Source organism: Schistocerca gregaria, chromosome 1, assembly GCF_023897955.1.
Source record: "Schistocerca gregaria isolate iqSchGreg1 chromosome 1, iqSchGreg1.2, whole genome shotgun sequence".
NCBI classification, from domain to species: Eukaryota; Metazoa; Arthropoda; class Insecta; order Orthoptera; family Acrididae; genus Schistocerca; species Schistocerca gregaria.
Window position 1 is genome coordinate 185,876,797 of NC_064920.1, and position 17,264 is coordinate 185,894,060.

Below are 17,264 nucleotides of genomic sequence, written 5' to 3' on the forward strand. Positions count from 1 at the left end.
CACAGTGCGCTCACAACTGAAAAGAGCGTCTTGATGCGATCGACGGTCATACTAGAGACACTACCCAACACATCGTTGAAAAGCTTCATCGTGTTTTCACTGTGGTGTCCATTTCACGACCGCTCGGAACTTGCTTTCTTCACAACCCTTGTAGATGAAACACAGTTTTCTGTTTTCACAGTGAAAAATTTGGTTCTATTGGAGGAGAAAATAAGTTTATCCTGGGCTTACTCGATATTTCTAAATAAAATAAAAGGCAAGGGATAATGTAAGAAACGCTATGTAATGGCTGCTAGATGTTCATCGATGTGTTTGTATGTGGTTATTTTCATGAATAAATAAATTTTAATGAAAAAGTGTATGTAAATTCGGCCTTATGCAAGACACCACTCACCTAGTTTTGTTTTACCCAAACATTTTTCAGTACTTTCTGTGCTAGTTTCAGTGTGTAAGCCTACCTTCCTGCTCAACTTAACGACAGAGTCTGCCATAAGACTCACACTTGATGGAGTTCACAACGCAATAACCTATCACTGCCTTTCTATTTTACCATATTTCCATAATATTTTTAAGAAAATTTGAACATCAACATTAACAAGTATTATATCACTATAAAAGCCAGGAAATACTCTGTAAGTATATCGTTAAAGAAAACACGTATTTACTTGAGGACCTCGGTTGATACAACAGTTAAGTGTACTCCCCATGGAAAAATGTACGCGACTTTCTATCTCCTATCATTTTTGAAAAGATAGTTTCACGAAATGAAAGTGGTTCATGTTTAAGGCGCATTTATATCCCAGTTACCATATAGCTAATATGCACAGGCTGCCATAATATTAGATAAATTAAAAAAAAACTTACGAAAGAGTACAGAAAAGTTTGTAGAAATAGTACATATCAGAAATCTAGTGATGAATATCAGTTACATTAGACAAACACTTCTATGATCCCGGTTTTGGGTCGAAATATGCTACACTAGCACTGGGCTTACGCGGTAGATCATGCGCGCTGCAGCGAAATTGGTACCCCAATTAAGTGGCCGAAAATAAATTGTCTGCGGGTAAATACGAACGTGTTCCCATATTTTTACCAGACAATGTCAGTTTTTTATATGAAATTAAACTAGTAGCTTTCCACTATAACATATACATTAGATTATTAGAAATAGTGTAGCGCTAGACGAGGGACATATTACGATATTTTGGTATTTATACACGGTGCTCACGTTTTGTTAGAGTTCCGCTTTCGTCATCAAGCCTGACACCATCTCTGCAAGAGACAGTTTCAAAAGCGCGACTTATCCTCCCCGTCGTGCCGTACATATACTGGTCATTTATGTAAATGTAAACAATGATACGGTACGTTGCTATGCGATGAACTCGCGATTGTCTCGTGTTTCTTACAAAATTCCAACATTATTATTGCCCAGTTGTGTTTTTCTGTGATGTGTGTTGGTTTCTATAAAAGAGAGCGTGTGCTATGTTTTATTCGTATTTTAGTTGTGGAGTACAAAGTTCTACAATAGTTTCAGGTGGGTGCTTTGATCAGGTAGCTGAAAAGCTGACATTAAAACGTTCGGTAGACTTTAATTCATTCATTCATTTATTGCGTTTTGAAGATCCTATACAACGGTGAGCCTTAAGAAATGCGGAACGGATCAAAGTATACAATAAAAAGAAAAACAGCTGTTGGCGTTGATGGAAGCATACAGTAAGGGAAAGAAGCAGATGTCGGAAAGGTATTCTGTAAATGGAACCTGTAATTCACTATCACGAATGCGTTTTCATAACTACCGTTTACTTGTTACTTCATATTTGATTTTCCCATGATTGCACTAACGTTTATCGAAGAACACTGGTCGTCTACATGTTGTATGAAGAGAAGGTTGCATAAAAATAAGGTTCTTCGGTTTCATTCTAGTAACAGAACTTTTTGTTCCTACAACAAGACAATATTTTTCAGGAAAGACCTGTAAGATGCAGTTTCAATTTTGTTTTCAATGTGCAGAAATGTTAGTCTTTCTTATTTAACATCTTTTGTCTGATGGTTAAACACACTTGTACCAAAAAACAAATCTGTACTCTATACTGAAAGCTGACACTTACATAGCAACTGAATCGATCGTTGTTGAAAAACACTAAGTCCAATTGTAAGGTGTCAGGCAAATCCAACACCTTCCATGAAAACCCTGACATGATAAGCAAATCCAGTAGTATGTCACATAGCTCCGAATAAATCGTGACATTAAATTAACCAAAGTAATACGAGTAACGAGTGAGTAAATGGAATACCACAGACTAACACAAGAATGCCTAAATGCATGATGTACCTTCCCACCGTGAGGCAGACGCAGTTCCGAGGGGAGAAAAGAGGACAGAAGCCGAGAGCAGAACCGTGTTAAGCTAGAAGGCCCTACGATAAGGGACGGACGGGCCAGCCTACCTATACGACTACCACCCGCACGTTAGAGCGTGAGACTTTTTCGCGTCTCAGGTACGTCAAGGACCACCCCCAGCCCATGTTAAAAGCTAGAGCTCTCCAGAAAAGCAGTATAGATCTTACGATAACACAAAAAGGGCCACTACCACCCGCAAGTTTTAGCGTGAGACTTTTTCGCATGTCTGTTACATTAGGACAATCCTCCAGCCCATGTTAAAAGATAGAGCCCTCCAGAAGAACATTATAAATCTCACGATAACGCTAAAAGGACCACACCAGCTGCAGGTTTTAGTGTGAGACTTTTTAGCGTCTCTGTTACGTTGCAAACTTTAAAAACATTGCCCCACCACAAAAAGTATAACGTTTCTCATTGGATAGACAGAATTTTTGTAGGCGGAGCTTAAGGTTATAACATTGAGACCCTGATTGGTCAGATGAAAACACAGCCAGATAGTTTTTTTTTAAACCAACTTCGGTAAATTGTAGTAATGAGAAGTTAGGTGAGAGTTGGTTCCGAGACGGCGAGCTGGATGGCTGCTGCGCCGGCCGCTGCCGCCCTGACGCTGCTTAAACACCGACAAGGTAATGAACGCACGCGATGCCGCATTTTTGAGCGCATAAGGCTTCACTCAGAACTGCAGAAGACTCATCTGTTACACCCCTTTTTTGCGTAATACTAGTGTCGATCGTTAATTAAAACTCATGGTGTTCACATTTGCCACTTGAAGAACAGATCAGAAACGCCATGATTTTTCTTTTATATAGTTATTGAGAAGCCACGTCAGCCACTGTAATTTACGACAAGTTAGATAAGTAATTAAAGATAATTGAGGGTCACTGTAGACCATTTTGATAGTTTTCTCTTTTGTGAAACTTAAATTAAACCTAGATTATAGATGTGACATGGCATAGGCCATCCTTCGATCGATTGTAGAACTTGGAAACCCATTCAGGGAATATTCGTTCACATTTTTGTTGAACGCAGTTGGTTTTTACCATCCTGTATTAAAACATTTCCTTTTATCAATAGTGCAATTTATAAATGATGTTTTGTGAGTAGAATAAAATTTCCAATGGTAAACTTAACTGCTTTTTCGACGTTATTTTACCAGCTAACTAAAAATAGGAAAGCCTTGAACCCTTTCCACTAAATTTAGTTAGTATTAAGATTCTTTTACAGGGAGTGCAGTGGAACTGACGCTGAGATCATTTAGTATTTGGTTATATCATCGCTAGTCTCACTGAACTCTTCTGAATTCTACATGTCATGTGTGGTCTGGCGTCTCCTTACCAGCAACAGGTCCCAGGTTCAAACTAGTTAATTCCCTATAAAACACGCTCAGAGCGTCGTTGCGCGAAAGTGGTAGGGAGACACGATATAGAACAAACAGACACCGCCATGAATGTTTAGAAGATGCAGTTTCAATTTTGTTTTCAATGTGCAGAAATGTTAGTCTTTCTTATTTATCATCTTTTGTCCGATCGTTAAACACACTTGTACCAAAAAACAAATCTGTACTCTATACTGAAAGCTGACACTTACATAGCAACTGAATCGATCGTTGTTGAAAAACACTAAGTCAATTTTGAAAGTTTTGAAATAACACAAAAATTTTCAGCTTTTGTTATGTAATATGAGACGCAATTGTTTGAAGTGTAAACTGCACACACGCCGTTATAATAAAGCGAAATAGCATTCGTCTGTAAGTTACTAAGCTTTTACTGGCAAAATAGGTAAGTGGGCTAAGTTTCTTTTAACATGTAACGAATAGAACTATTAAGCGATCAATGACATTCACGTTCTTGGTTTATTTCCTTTATTTCTAAACGAATATATTCATAAGCAAACATGAAAATAAAAGATAACATCAACAGAATAAATATTGTTTTCTTCGTGTAAATCACGGAATTGCTTATTATTTTCTTATGCAGTATTTATATATAACCCCACTATACATGAAACTGCTGCACTATAATCACCGATATTGAACAACAAAACTGTTATTAAAACGAGCCACACTCTTAGGAAAGGCAGGTGACGCGTTTTCATTGTCACAGATATTCTAGTAGTTCATCAGAGAATGCTTTACTGCCTCAGAAGTAGTGTCAAAACGATGAACGTCCTTGAGATCGCCCTGTTTCGTTGATTTGATTGCTACTCGTCCTTGCTCAAATGGTTCGTAGGAGGACCATTCCTTCGTCTAGGCTGAGACAAATGGAATGTGTGATGGACTGTGCTCCCAATGAAGGGACGAACTGGAACTCGGAGAACGACGCAGGGGCAGACAGCGCATTCTCACTTCTTGGAACGTCCTGTCCTGCTTATCCATATTTACCTATAATGCTTAGGCAACCATGCCCCACGTCAAGAATATCAGATCCTTCCACTATTTTTATTGTAACATAGCCTTTTCCATTACCAATGATTGGACAATTTTCTTTGAATTTAGATTCTGTCGAATGACTTAAATTTTTTCTTGAAAACACCAAAACCCCTATCGCAAGGCTGGAAGGAATGATCTCTAATAGGGAAGCGGTGAATAAATTCCTATAATCGTTAATCTTCGAGCAAACACATGCAGAAACGAGTGAAGGGGTGATTATTATTTTGACCCGGACACGCGTCCGAGTGCAAGTGAAGTTTATTCGTGCCTGATCTAGTTCCACTGGCGAGATAGTCCAGTATGAATGTGCGCACTTCACTGGCATCTTTCTTGGCCTGCGCCTCATGTACATATATACTTTGGAGCTATTGTCTTGGAGGTTGTGTTTGGTAAATACATGTAGCCACAGCTGCCTCGTGCCGCATATTTCCTGAACAGGTATATGAGGTAGAGGCAACGGCCTTGCTGCAGTGGATACACCGGTTCCTGGGAGATCACCGAAATTAAGCGCTGTCGGGCGTGGCCGACACTTGGATGGGTGACCATCCAGGCCGCCATGCGCTGTTGTCATATTTCGGAGTGCACTCAGCGTCGTGATGCCAATTGAGAAGCTACAAGACCGAATAGTAACGGCTCCGGTGAAAGGAAACCATCTTAACGACCGGGAGAGCGGTGTGCTGACCACACGCCCCTCCTGTCCGCATCCTCATCTGTGGATGACACGGCGGTCGGATGGTCCCGATGGGCCACTTGTGGCCTGAAGATGGAGTGTATATGAGGTAAACGTAAATTTTGCATGTAGTAGCACAGACTGTACCATGGGGCTGGCAGGATTTTGAGTAGATTTCCTCAGAGGAATTTACGACTTTTGCGTTTGAGAATACTTAGCTCACTTGCTGCTGCTAATTTAAGATTTTATGGTAAATGTGGAGACTTTGTTTTGACTTGATGTTCTTCGCTGGTGCTACACGCCTCTATTCGGTGTCTACAGAATCTGTAGCCAAAGTTTTTATTGAGATAATCAACTTAAAATGTATATTTTATTTCAAGGTTAGGATGTTCCTCTCAAAATAAATCATTCATTTTTTATGGTTCAGCCTTGAATCAAAGTGATTTGCTTCTTTACTCCGTAATGAGATGTTTCGACAGGAAACTTGAGAATGCGGCCCCGAATTTCAGTTCAGATTTCGCGTGATAAAGCATGCGTCTTCTTATCGAATTCACTCTTGTCCACCGGGCCTTCGGCTTTCGACAACACCTTAGCAATCCTAAATACACGCTCCTTCGTTATTCTGTGTAAGATAACGAATACATTCCTACAGCCTGCAGACCCTCCTGACGTCTAATTACGAAATATTTGTAAGCAGATTCACGTTTCAATTTTGATCGTTCTCCGTTATGACTAACAGCCCTAGGTCTTCACCTATTAATGGGATACCATTCAATCAGTCTCTGTACGTCGATATCCTGTCCATTGTGGGTTTCATAATGGTAAAAGGCACTAAATATCTCCAGCCTCTCTTCTTCTTGAAATATATTGAACTAGTGACGATTACACCAGAATTAAACACACAAACTACCTACGTAAAATCGTTGTCAAGCGACCATTAAGTATACACAACTTCAGTATCAACAATCGTTCCAACCCCTTTTATGGAAGTGAAATGGCTGAGTAGATAATATTTAGACAAAACGATAATTTCCATCATAACTGTCGAGAGATCTGATGCTTTTCTGAGGGACAGTCTTTGCTAGATAGCTTTTATATGCAGTACGCTTTACCCCTGATCCCTTTACTATTGTTCCAGCCGTAATTTTCTTCTTTGCGTTAACGTTTCTTTCCTGCCACAGCATGCAAAATCACATGAAAATGAATGTTTCAAAAAAGTGCCTATCAATAGCGCCAGAATCAATTATTTTAGTGTCTTCTTGGTGGGAAATGTATGTATATGGGAGGGGGGGGGGGATAGAAATCGTAGAGGGAGACCAGGGAATGAAAACAGTAAGCAGATTAAAGTGGATGTAGGTGGCACTAGTTATGCAAAGATAAAGAGACTTTCAGAGGATAGATCAGCGTGGAGAGATGCATCAAACCAGGCGTCGTACTAAAGATAATAGCAACAACCTGGTTGTTGTGCAAAACACACATAATAACATTTCAAAATGACGATTACCTATTTGAAACCGATTGCTGCGTTCTGAAATTCTTTTGTAATTGTTGTAGCAAGAAAATAAAAAAGACGATTTTCTCAATCTCTATTTCGCCTTTGAGTGTATGGTTGGAAGAATCCTTGAACATGTCCTTGAAAGATATTACTTATCATAATATTGTTATTACTAACTGTTGCTGACTAAATTTTGTATATTTTTCTACATTGCCCGAGAAGTACAAGTATGTTTAAAGAGCTAGTATCCGTGTGTCAAAAGTAACACGTCAGACACTTCTAAGCACAATACACGCTGAACTTAGTTTATCGTCGTTTTGAATTGCTTTCTGGTAGGCAATTGTCCCTGAAGGAATTTCTGATTTTGAGTTTCATTTAATGCGTCACTGTTAATATTTGTTTTCAGTAGCTGGAGAACATTGTTATTTGTTTTAAATTGTACGACGTAAGTGTTTAGGATATTAAGACTTAAGTGTTGGCCGTGAACCAGCCTGATTAAAGATAAATCTTCATTCTATTTAGAACAAATTTACGTCTTCAGCTACACCCATCTATTTAACACTTCTTGGAACAGCAGTGACTGGATGTTGTGTGACGTCCTTAGGTTAGTTAGGTTTAAGTAGTTCTCAAACATTCTAGAGAAAATCGACCTTGTAGTTTTCGGGGTGTCTTTAACAACCTAAAGCAAGGTTGATTTTTCGACAAGCGACTAGTAGAACGCTTGCTTTCCATGTGTGTGTGTGTGTGGGGGGGGGGGGGGGGGGGGGGGGGGTTGCGTGCTAAATTCAGGATACATAAACATGAGAAAAAAGGGTAACGTTCGAGACTGGAAATCGCTGGAGTCATTAAATATATGATAATTAACAAATGTTATTTTCATTTTTGTGAAAATGCACGTCTTCTTATTTGTAATTACATGTCGCACACAGATATGCAGTTTTCATTGCAAATACTAATTCTTAATTACCAATCTTTAGTAAAAGTTTCTTAATAAAGACGTATAAATTTAAAAAAAACATTGCAAATTAATTTTTTTCTGCTGTATGTATTGAAGACAAATGTTTGGAGAAGATTCACCACCGTTTAAAATTTTAGCAAAGTCAGGAATCGAAATCCAGCTTCCCGCCTTGTTAGCACCCAGTATCCAGATGCTGAACATGCCACACCATAACTCAAGGGACCTGAGTGACTGCAATACCACTCGTGCTGTTTGGATCCTCGCACCCGAACTTAGTTTCCATGAACTCCAGAGATGGGCACTTATCCGTCAATAGCGTCCTTGCATACCCTCCTACATTAATCTCCGTTAATATATCTCCCCTCTATCTACTTAAATTTTAGGAGTACATACATTAGAGGGGAGGAGCAGAAACAATTTGAAAATCTTGGAACGGTGCTGCAGGGTACATTTTGCTGAGAAATAATTATTAAGAAAAAAATTCTACACCTTGCACCCCCACCTTGCAGCCCCAAATTCAAGTGGCACGTGAACCGTTGCATAAATGAACTTGTTTAATTTTAAGTGGGGATGAGATGACTGTGGCGGAATTTTTGTGACTTTGTGTTGCGTGTACCGTCCTATGGTAAGTCTTAGGCACGAGACTTTAGGGATTGAAGAGGGTGGTTGGCTCATGAAGTTAATCTGTAAGTAGTCAGTCAACCAACATTTCTGTACTCACCGTTACGTGGCATTTCGGGTCTATTGGTTCAAATGGGTCTGAGCACTATGGGATTCAACTGCTGGGGTCATCAGTGCCCTAGAACTTAGAACTAATTAAACCTAACTAACCTAAGGACATCACACACATCCATGCCCGAGGCAGGATTCGAACCTGCGACCGTGGCAGCAGCGCGGCTCCGCACTGGAGCGCCTAGAACCGCACCACCACCGCGGCCGGCTTCGAGTCTATTAATCACATTTTAATAGTTCACCTTGACAGTCTGAGTTAACAGTTTTCAGTTTTGTACCGTAAAGAGTGACTGTTTGTCGTAGTGTAAGAAGGAGTCAGGTAGAACAAATGCGATCTTTACTAGATTTTTCGCATGTGTGAATTTTATACAAGAGCGTGCTACAAAGTAGAGTTTTCGAACATTTTATACGTAAAGTTCTGAAGCTTTTTAACGAACACAGACGTTATTAACATTCTTCATCTTTGGTCTTCATGTGTAGAAACTTGTTTCTCCATACTGTCACCCTGGCTACGAACACGAGATACCGATTTGTTCATACCGTCACTGAAGAATGTTTTATTTTGTTGATGGTGCCGCAACTTCAACTGTACTGTAACCGTTTCATCACTGTCAAAGCGAAATCTTCGAATGTGTTCTTTAATTTTTGGAAACAGATGAAAATCGAATGGGACCAAGTTGGGACTGGATGGAGGATTATCAACGACAGTGCACCAAAAGTGTCAGATTATTGCAGATGTCACACCACTTGTGCGTAGTGTAGCATTGTCATTCTGAAGGAGAGGATGCTCAGTGTGTCGACGAACTCTTCGAATTCGAAACTCGATTGCAGCACGTTGTTTCTCACGCACCGACATGACGTTACCCACTGCCATGTTACACGCTACAAATCGGAGGTCTCTAACGGCAGAGGACTGCAGACGCACGTGTGTAGACACAAAGAACAAAGGCACGCAGTGATAACAACGTTTACCTAATTTAAAAAGCTTTGAGAGTTCAAATAAAAAATTCAGAGACATTTCTTTTTAGCACGTCCTTGTATACTTTAACAACATCCATCTAACGTGGTATTTGTAGGGGCGCTAATGACGGCGATGTTGAGCGGTCTGAACATCAACAAGAGCCTTAACCAAACCGGCGAAACGCTTCACTCTTCGTTGGATCTTCCCTATCTTTGTTATTAAGGGGGTGGGACGTCAAACGGACTGACTTGGAGCAGGAGAGGCGCCACAGGACCTTTTAATTTCAGTCTATACTTTTACAAAAATATTCATAAAACTTTGTCAGCATGACCAGGAATGATTCAGAATTGACACTCATAGCAGTGGAAGTTGGAAAACATAACGAAATAATTTTTTTACATGTGAAATTTCATCATTTTTTTCACTTACTAATGGCAGTATTTGTTGCTGTAGGTACACTTTTCTTCATAAGTAAGAGAGATTCTTCGATGAATTGTGCACGGCAGACAAACCATATTTAAAAGTGTATGAAACTCTAGAATTTTCGAAATCTAATAAAAACTGTGGTACAAATTGAGGTACTTAACTATAAAATTTGTGTTTTTCCTAAACATGAAGTTTAAAATATAACAGTTCATGCGTTTTTTCATAAATTATATAAATTCTAGAGTTTCATACACCTGTGAGGTTCAAATATGGTTCAAATGGCTCTGAGCACTATGGGACCCAACATCTGTGGTCATCAGTCCCCTAGAACTTGAACTACGTAAACCTACCTAACCTAAGGACATCACACACATCCATGCCCGAGGCAGGATTCGAACCTGCGACCGTAGCAGTCGCGCGGTTCCGGGCTTCGCGCCTAGAACCGCTAGACCACCGCGGCCGGCTACACCTGTGAGTATGATATCTAGGATGTGCAAAATTCTTCGAAGAATCTCTCTAACTTATGAAGAAAAATGCACCTATAGCAACAAATACAGCCATTAGAAATTGAAAAAAATGATGAAATTTCACACGTACAAAAAATTTATTTTGTTATGTTTTCGATCTTCCACTGCTATGAGTGTGAATTCTGAATCCTTACTGGTGATGGTGACAAAGTTTTATGAATTTATTTGTAAAAGTATAGACAGCGGAAATTGAAATGTCCTGTGATGCCTCTCCTGCTCCAAGTCGGCCCGTTTGACGTCCTACCCCGCTTAATCCTACCTGGTAAAGGTTCCAGACTAAGAGGCAGTATTTAAGAATCGATGAACAAGTCATCAGTTGAAAATTCTGGGCTGAGAGGCCGTGGTCGATGTATAAAATTTCCACCTGACGTTTCGTCTCCATCTGCGGGAGACATCTTCTGAGGTCGTCCGGCTACTGCCTCTGAGGCTCGAGGTACTCTTGAATTTATAGAGCGCATAGAGGGCACCACCATTCGTCATGTGATGCCGACGGTATGCCTATCTTTGGAAGGCGTCATCATTCTCGATTAAGAGTAATCGATTGTCATTCTGCTGGTGCAACATCGACATCCATTCCTCTTTTCTATTAAAATTGTTGTGGTGTCTGTGAATTTCTATTCCTTCTCTATACATGCGCTCATCATAATTGGATGTTCGTGCTAGAACGCTTGTCTCATTAGATTTAATTTCGTGATTCTCATCTCGAAAAACATCCTCAGCTACGGCCGATTTTTAGATGTGTCCTAAGCGACAGTTTTTTTTATGTTCGGCTAAGCGGGTGTTTACACTTCTTTTCGTTGTTCTAGTATATACTTGTCCACAACTGCATGGAATTTTGTATACCCAAGGTGTTGCTAGTTCTTAAATATTCTTTAATCTTCTTGGTGGGTCTGAAGATTGTTTCAATCCCATACTTGCCAAGCACTTTCCCGATACGGTCCGTGATTTTATTAATGAACGGTAGGAAAACTTTTCCATTAGGTGACCGTTGTTGATCTGGCCTTCTGGCTTCTTTTCTTCTTTGATGGAGAGCTCGATCAGTTCCCTTGCTGGTATATCCATTTTTCATGAAGGCTGATCGTAGGTAATTCAGTCCATTTTGTAAGTAAGCCGACTCGCGGATTTTGTTGGCTCTGTCCACCAAGGTTTTCATGACACCTCTTTTTGCCTAGGATGATGGCTAGATTCCTTGCGGAGGTATCGATCCGTGTGAGTGTTCTTTCTATATACCTTGTGGGCCAGCGTCCCATCCACCCTTTTAATTACCGACACATCCAGGAAACTGAGTCGACCGTTGCTCTCTTTCTCCATCGTAAACTGTATCTTCGGGTTAATACTGTTCAGGTGCACCAAGAAGACATCCAACACTTCTCCACCATGAGTCCACATTACAAATGTGTCATCAACATAGCATTTAGCATGCTTTTTACTGGCAGTCTGCAGCGCTCGCTGTTCGAAGATCTCCATAAATAAATTGGCAACAGCTGGCCTCAGCGGGCTTCCCATCGCCACCCCGTCGATCTGTTCGTAAAACTCGTTGTTATACTGGAAATAAATTGTCGTCAGGCAGTGTTTAAATAAAGCCACTATTTCAGTCGTAAAAATATCTGCTATATATGAAATAGCTTCGTTTACAGGTAAAAATATCTGCTATATATGAAATAGCTTCGTTTACAGGCACCATGGCAAACAATGACACTACATCGAAGCTCACAAGCATATCCCTTGGGCTGACGTTAATCTCCCTAAGTTTTTCAATAAAGTGCGCCTCGTTTTGAATGCAACTGTCGGTTCTGCCTATGTGTGGTTGCAGCAAGCAGGCGAGATATCTGGCCACCTCTTGTGTTGGAGATCCTATGGCACTCACAATCGGTCTCAACGGGACCTGTGGTTTATGTAACTTTGGGAGTCCATAAAGTCTGGGTGGATAAGCTTCCGTTTTTCAGAGTTGTTTTTTTATCATCCGAAGAAAGAGAAGAATGTTTCACCAGTTGATTGGCACTTCTCAAAATTTTGGTTGTAGGATCCTTCTGAAGCTTTTTGTACGTAGTGGGATCCAAAAGGTCACTAATCTTCTTGTGATAATCTTCGGTGTTCAGCAAAACCGTAGCATTTCCTTTATCAGCTGCAAGTACAATAATGCTCTTATCCGCATTGATCTCCCTCAGTGCCCTCCTTTCCGCTTGAGACAAATTGCTGGTAGGTGGTTTCGCTTGGTGTAATATTCTGGCTGTTTCAGTCCTGATTTCATCCGCGGAATGCTATGATAACAAACGGATTCCTGCCTCCAAACTCGCTATAATGTCCTCCGTAGGAACCTTTAGTGGCGTGACTGCAAAGTTGCCTCCTTTCGATAGAACTGAATGTTCCTCTATTGTTAATTCTCTCCCAGACATGTTAATCACAGTACGACTGATGTCTCACCTCTGCCTTTCTGTAGGCCATCGAATTTCCTCTTCTGCCTATTAGTCGCCATTTCTGCACTCTGCTCCATGGTCCTGAACGTAAGACGGTCCACCTTATTCCAGTCATAACACTGAATTATGTTACTGATATATAAATGGAGATATAACAGCTTACTGCTAGTTTCCGCTAGTTCTCGCCGCGTGAAAGCCCACATTGTACGAGTGAACAAGTATTGTGGCTGAATTACGTCCTTTATTAGTGTCCTACGGTCAATAGCAAATACATTGCAATTTTTTAAAACTAGACTGAAAAATGAACCCAATGACATTTAAAACTTTATGGTGCCCAATGTGCGCTTGGTGTTATTCTCGTAGTGCTTAATGTCAGTGTGACTTTTTTCCCCTCAAACGTCCTGCCACAGTCGTCAGACGTCAACCGCAGACGAGGAATACACCTGTCGCCGCCAGTGAGGCTGGGAAGGCGCGCCCCAGAGCTGTGGAGGCTCCCCTCCGATCCCTCCCCCCGCGGGGGTGGTTTGTGAGTGCTTTCCTGCAAAACCGCGATACGACACAGCGGCGCAGCGCAGCGATTTCCGAGTCGACGTGTTGTCACGTAGCAGGCGGGGCGAGAGGCGCCGGAACGCCGGGCCAGATCAATGGGACGTGGTGGGCCGTCCCCCGCGGCCGACAAGGCAACGGGACGGGACGCGACGGTACAGCCGCGGCTTCGGGCTGCGCAGGTATTGAAAAATGGCACTGCCGGCTGCCTCATCCCAGAGTGCGTGTCTGATCGCCTATTTGTCTGCTTTGACATCGGGGAAAGATATCCGCTAGGTATTCCTTCTCAGTTCAAGATAGCACATCACCATAAAAATCTGTGTTCCCCAAGGGTCGGTGCTTGGGCCACTGCTGTTTCTTATTTATACAGGCTGTTACAAAAAGGTACGGTCAAACTTTCAGGAAACATTTCTCACACACAAAGAAAGAAAATATGTTATGTGGACATGTGTCCGGCTACTTTACATGTTGTTGTTGTTGTGGTCTTCAGTCCTGAAACTGGTTTGATGCAGCTCTCCATGCTACTCTATACTGTGCAAGCTTCTTCATCAACCAGTACCTACTGCAACCTACATCCTTCTGAATCTGCTTAGTGTAGTCATCTCTTGGTCTCCCTCTACGATTTTTACCCTTCACGATGCCCTCCAATACTAAATTGGTGATCCCTTGATGCCTCAGAACATGTCCTACCAACCGATCCCTTCTTCTGGTCACGTTGTGCCACAAACTTCTCTTCCTCATTAGTTATGTGATCTACCCATCTAATCTTCAGCATTCTTCTGTAGCACCACATTTCGAAAGCTTCTATTCTCTTCTTGTCCAAACTATTTATCGTCCATGATTCACTTCCATACATGGCTACACTCCAAACAAATACTTTCAGAAATGACTTCCTGACACTTAAATCTATACTCGATGTTAACAAACTACTCTTCTTCAGAAATGCTTTCCTTGCCATTGCCAGTCTACATTTTATATCCTCTCTACTTCGACCATCATCAGTTATTTTGCTCCCCAAATAGCAAAACTCCTTTACTACTTTAAGTGTCTCACTTCCTAATCTAATTCCCTCAGCATCACCCGAATTAATTCGACTACATTCCATTATCCTCGTTTTGCTTTTGTTGATGGTCATCTTATATCCTCCTTTCAAGACACTATCCATTCCGTTCAACTGCTCTTCCAAGTCCTTTGCTGTCGCTGACAGAATTACGATGTCATCGGCAAAACTCAAAGTTTTTATTTCTTCTCCATGGACTTTAATACCTACTCCGAATTTTTCTTTTGTTTCCTTCACTGCTTGCTCAATATACAGATTGAATAACATCGGGGATAGACTACAACCCTGTCTCACTCCCTTCCCCACCACTGCTTCCCTTTCATGTTCCTCGACTCTTATAACTGCCATCTGGTTTCTGTACAAATTGTAAATAGCCTTTCGCTCCCTGTATTTTACCCCTGCCACCTGCAGAATTTTAAAGAGAGTATTCCAGTCAACATTGTCAAAAGCTTTCTCTAAGTCTACAAATGCTAGAAACGTAGGTTTGCCCTTCCTTAATCTAGCTTCTAAGACAAGTCGTAGGGTCAGTATTGCCTCACGTGTTCCAACATTTCTACGGAATCCAAACTGATCTTCCCCGAGGTCGGCTTCTACTAGTTTTTTCATTCGTCTGTAAAGAACTAGCGTTAGTATTTTGCAGCTGTGACTTATTAAACTGATAGTTCGGTAATTTTCACATCTTTCAACACCTGCTTTCTTTGAGATTGGAATTATTATATTCTTCATGAAGTCTGAGGGTATTTGGCCTGTCTCATACATCTTGCTCACCAGAGGGTAGAGTTTTGTCAGGACTGGCTCTACCAAGGCCGTCAGTAGTTCCAATGGAATGTTGTCTACTCCAGGGGCCTTGTTTCGACTCAAGTCTTTCACTGCTCTTTCAAACTCTTCACGCAATGTCATATCTCCCGTTTCATCTTCATCTACGTACTCTTCCATTTTCATAATATTGTCCAGAAGTACATCGCCCTTGTATAGACCCTCTATATACTCCTTCCACCTTTCTGCTTTCCCTTCTTTGCTTAGAACTGGGTTTCCATCTGAGCTCTTGATGTTCATACAGGTGGTTCTCTCATCTCCAAAGGTCTCTTTAATTTTCCTGTAGGAAGTATCTATCTTACCCCTAGTGAGATAAGCCTCTACATCCTTACATTTGTCCTCTAGCCATCCCTGCTTAGCCATTTTGCACTTCCTGTCGATCTCATTTTTGAGACGTCTGTATTCCTTTTTGCCTGCTTCATTTACTGGATTTTTATATTTTCTCCTCTCATCAATTAAATTCAATATTTCTTCTGTTACCCAAGGATTTCTACTAGCCCTCGTCTTTTTACCTACTTGATCCTCTGCTGCCTTCACTACTTCATCCCTCAAAGCTACCCATTCTTCTTCTATTGTATTTCTTTCCCCCATTCCTGTCAATTGCTCCCTTATGCTCTCCTTGAAACTCTGTACAACCTCTGCTTCTTTTAGTTTATCCAGGTCCCATTTCCTTAAATTCCCACCTTTTTGCAGTTTCTTCAGTTTTAATCTACAGGTCATAACCAACAGATTGTGGTCAGAGTCCACATCTGCCCCTGGAAATGTCTTACAATTTAAAAACTGGTTCCTAAATCTCTGTCTTACCACTACATAATCTATCTGATACCTTTTAGTATCTCCAGGGTTCTTCCATGTATACAGCCTTCTTTTATGATTCTTGAACCAAGTGTTACCTATGATTAAGTTGTGCTCTGTGCAAAATTCTACCAGGCGGCTCCCTCTTTCATTTCTTTGCCCCAGTCCATATTCACCTACTACGTATCCTTCTCTCCCTTTTCCTACTACCGAATTCCAGTCACCCATGAGTATTAAATTTTCGTCTCCCTTCAATATCTGAATAATTTCTTTTATTTGATCATACATTTCTTCAATTTCTTCATCATCTGCAGAGCTAGTTGGCATATAAACTTGTACTACTGTAGTAGGTGTGGGCTTTGTATCTATCTTGGCCACAATAATGCGTTCACTATGTTGTTTGTAGTAGCTTACCCGCATTCCTATTTTCCTATTCATTATTAAACCTACTCCTGCATTACCCATATTTGCTTTTGAGTTTATAACCCTGTAGTCACCTGACCCGAAGTCTTGTTCCTCCTGCCACTGAACTTCACTAATTCCCACTATATCTAACTTTAACCTATCCATTTCCCTTTTTAAATTTTCTAACCTACCTGCCCGATTAAGGGATCTGACATTCCACGCTCCGACCCGTAGAACGCCAGTTTTCTTTCTCCTGATAACGACATCGTCCTGAGTAGTCCCCGCCCGGAGATACGAATGGGGGACTATTTTACCTCCGGAATATTTTCCCCAAGAAGATGCCAACATCATTTAATCATACAGTAAAGCTGCATGCCCCCGGGAAAAATTACGGCTGTAGTTTCCCCTTGCTTTCAGCCGTTCGCAGTACCAGCACAGCAAGGCTGTTTTGGTTATTGTTACAAGGCCAGATCAGTCAATCATCCAGACTGTTGTCCCTGCAACTACTGAAAAGGCTGCTGCCCCTCTTCAGGAACCACATGTTTGTCTGGCCTCTCAACAGATACCCCTCCGTTGTGGTTGCACCTACGGTACAGCTATCTGTATCGCTGAGGCACGCAAGCCTCCCCA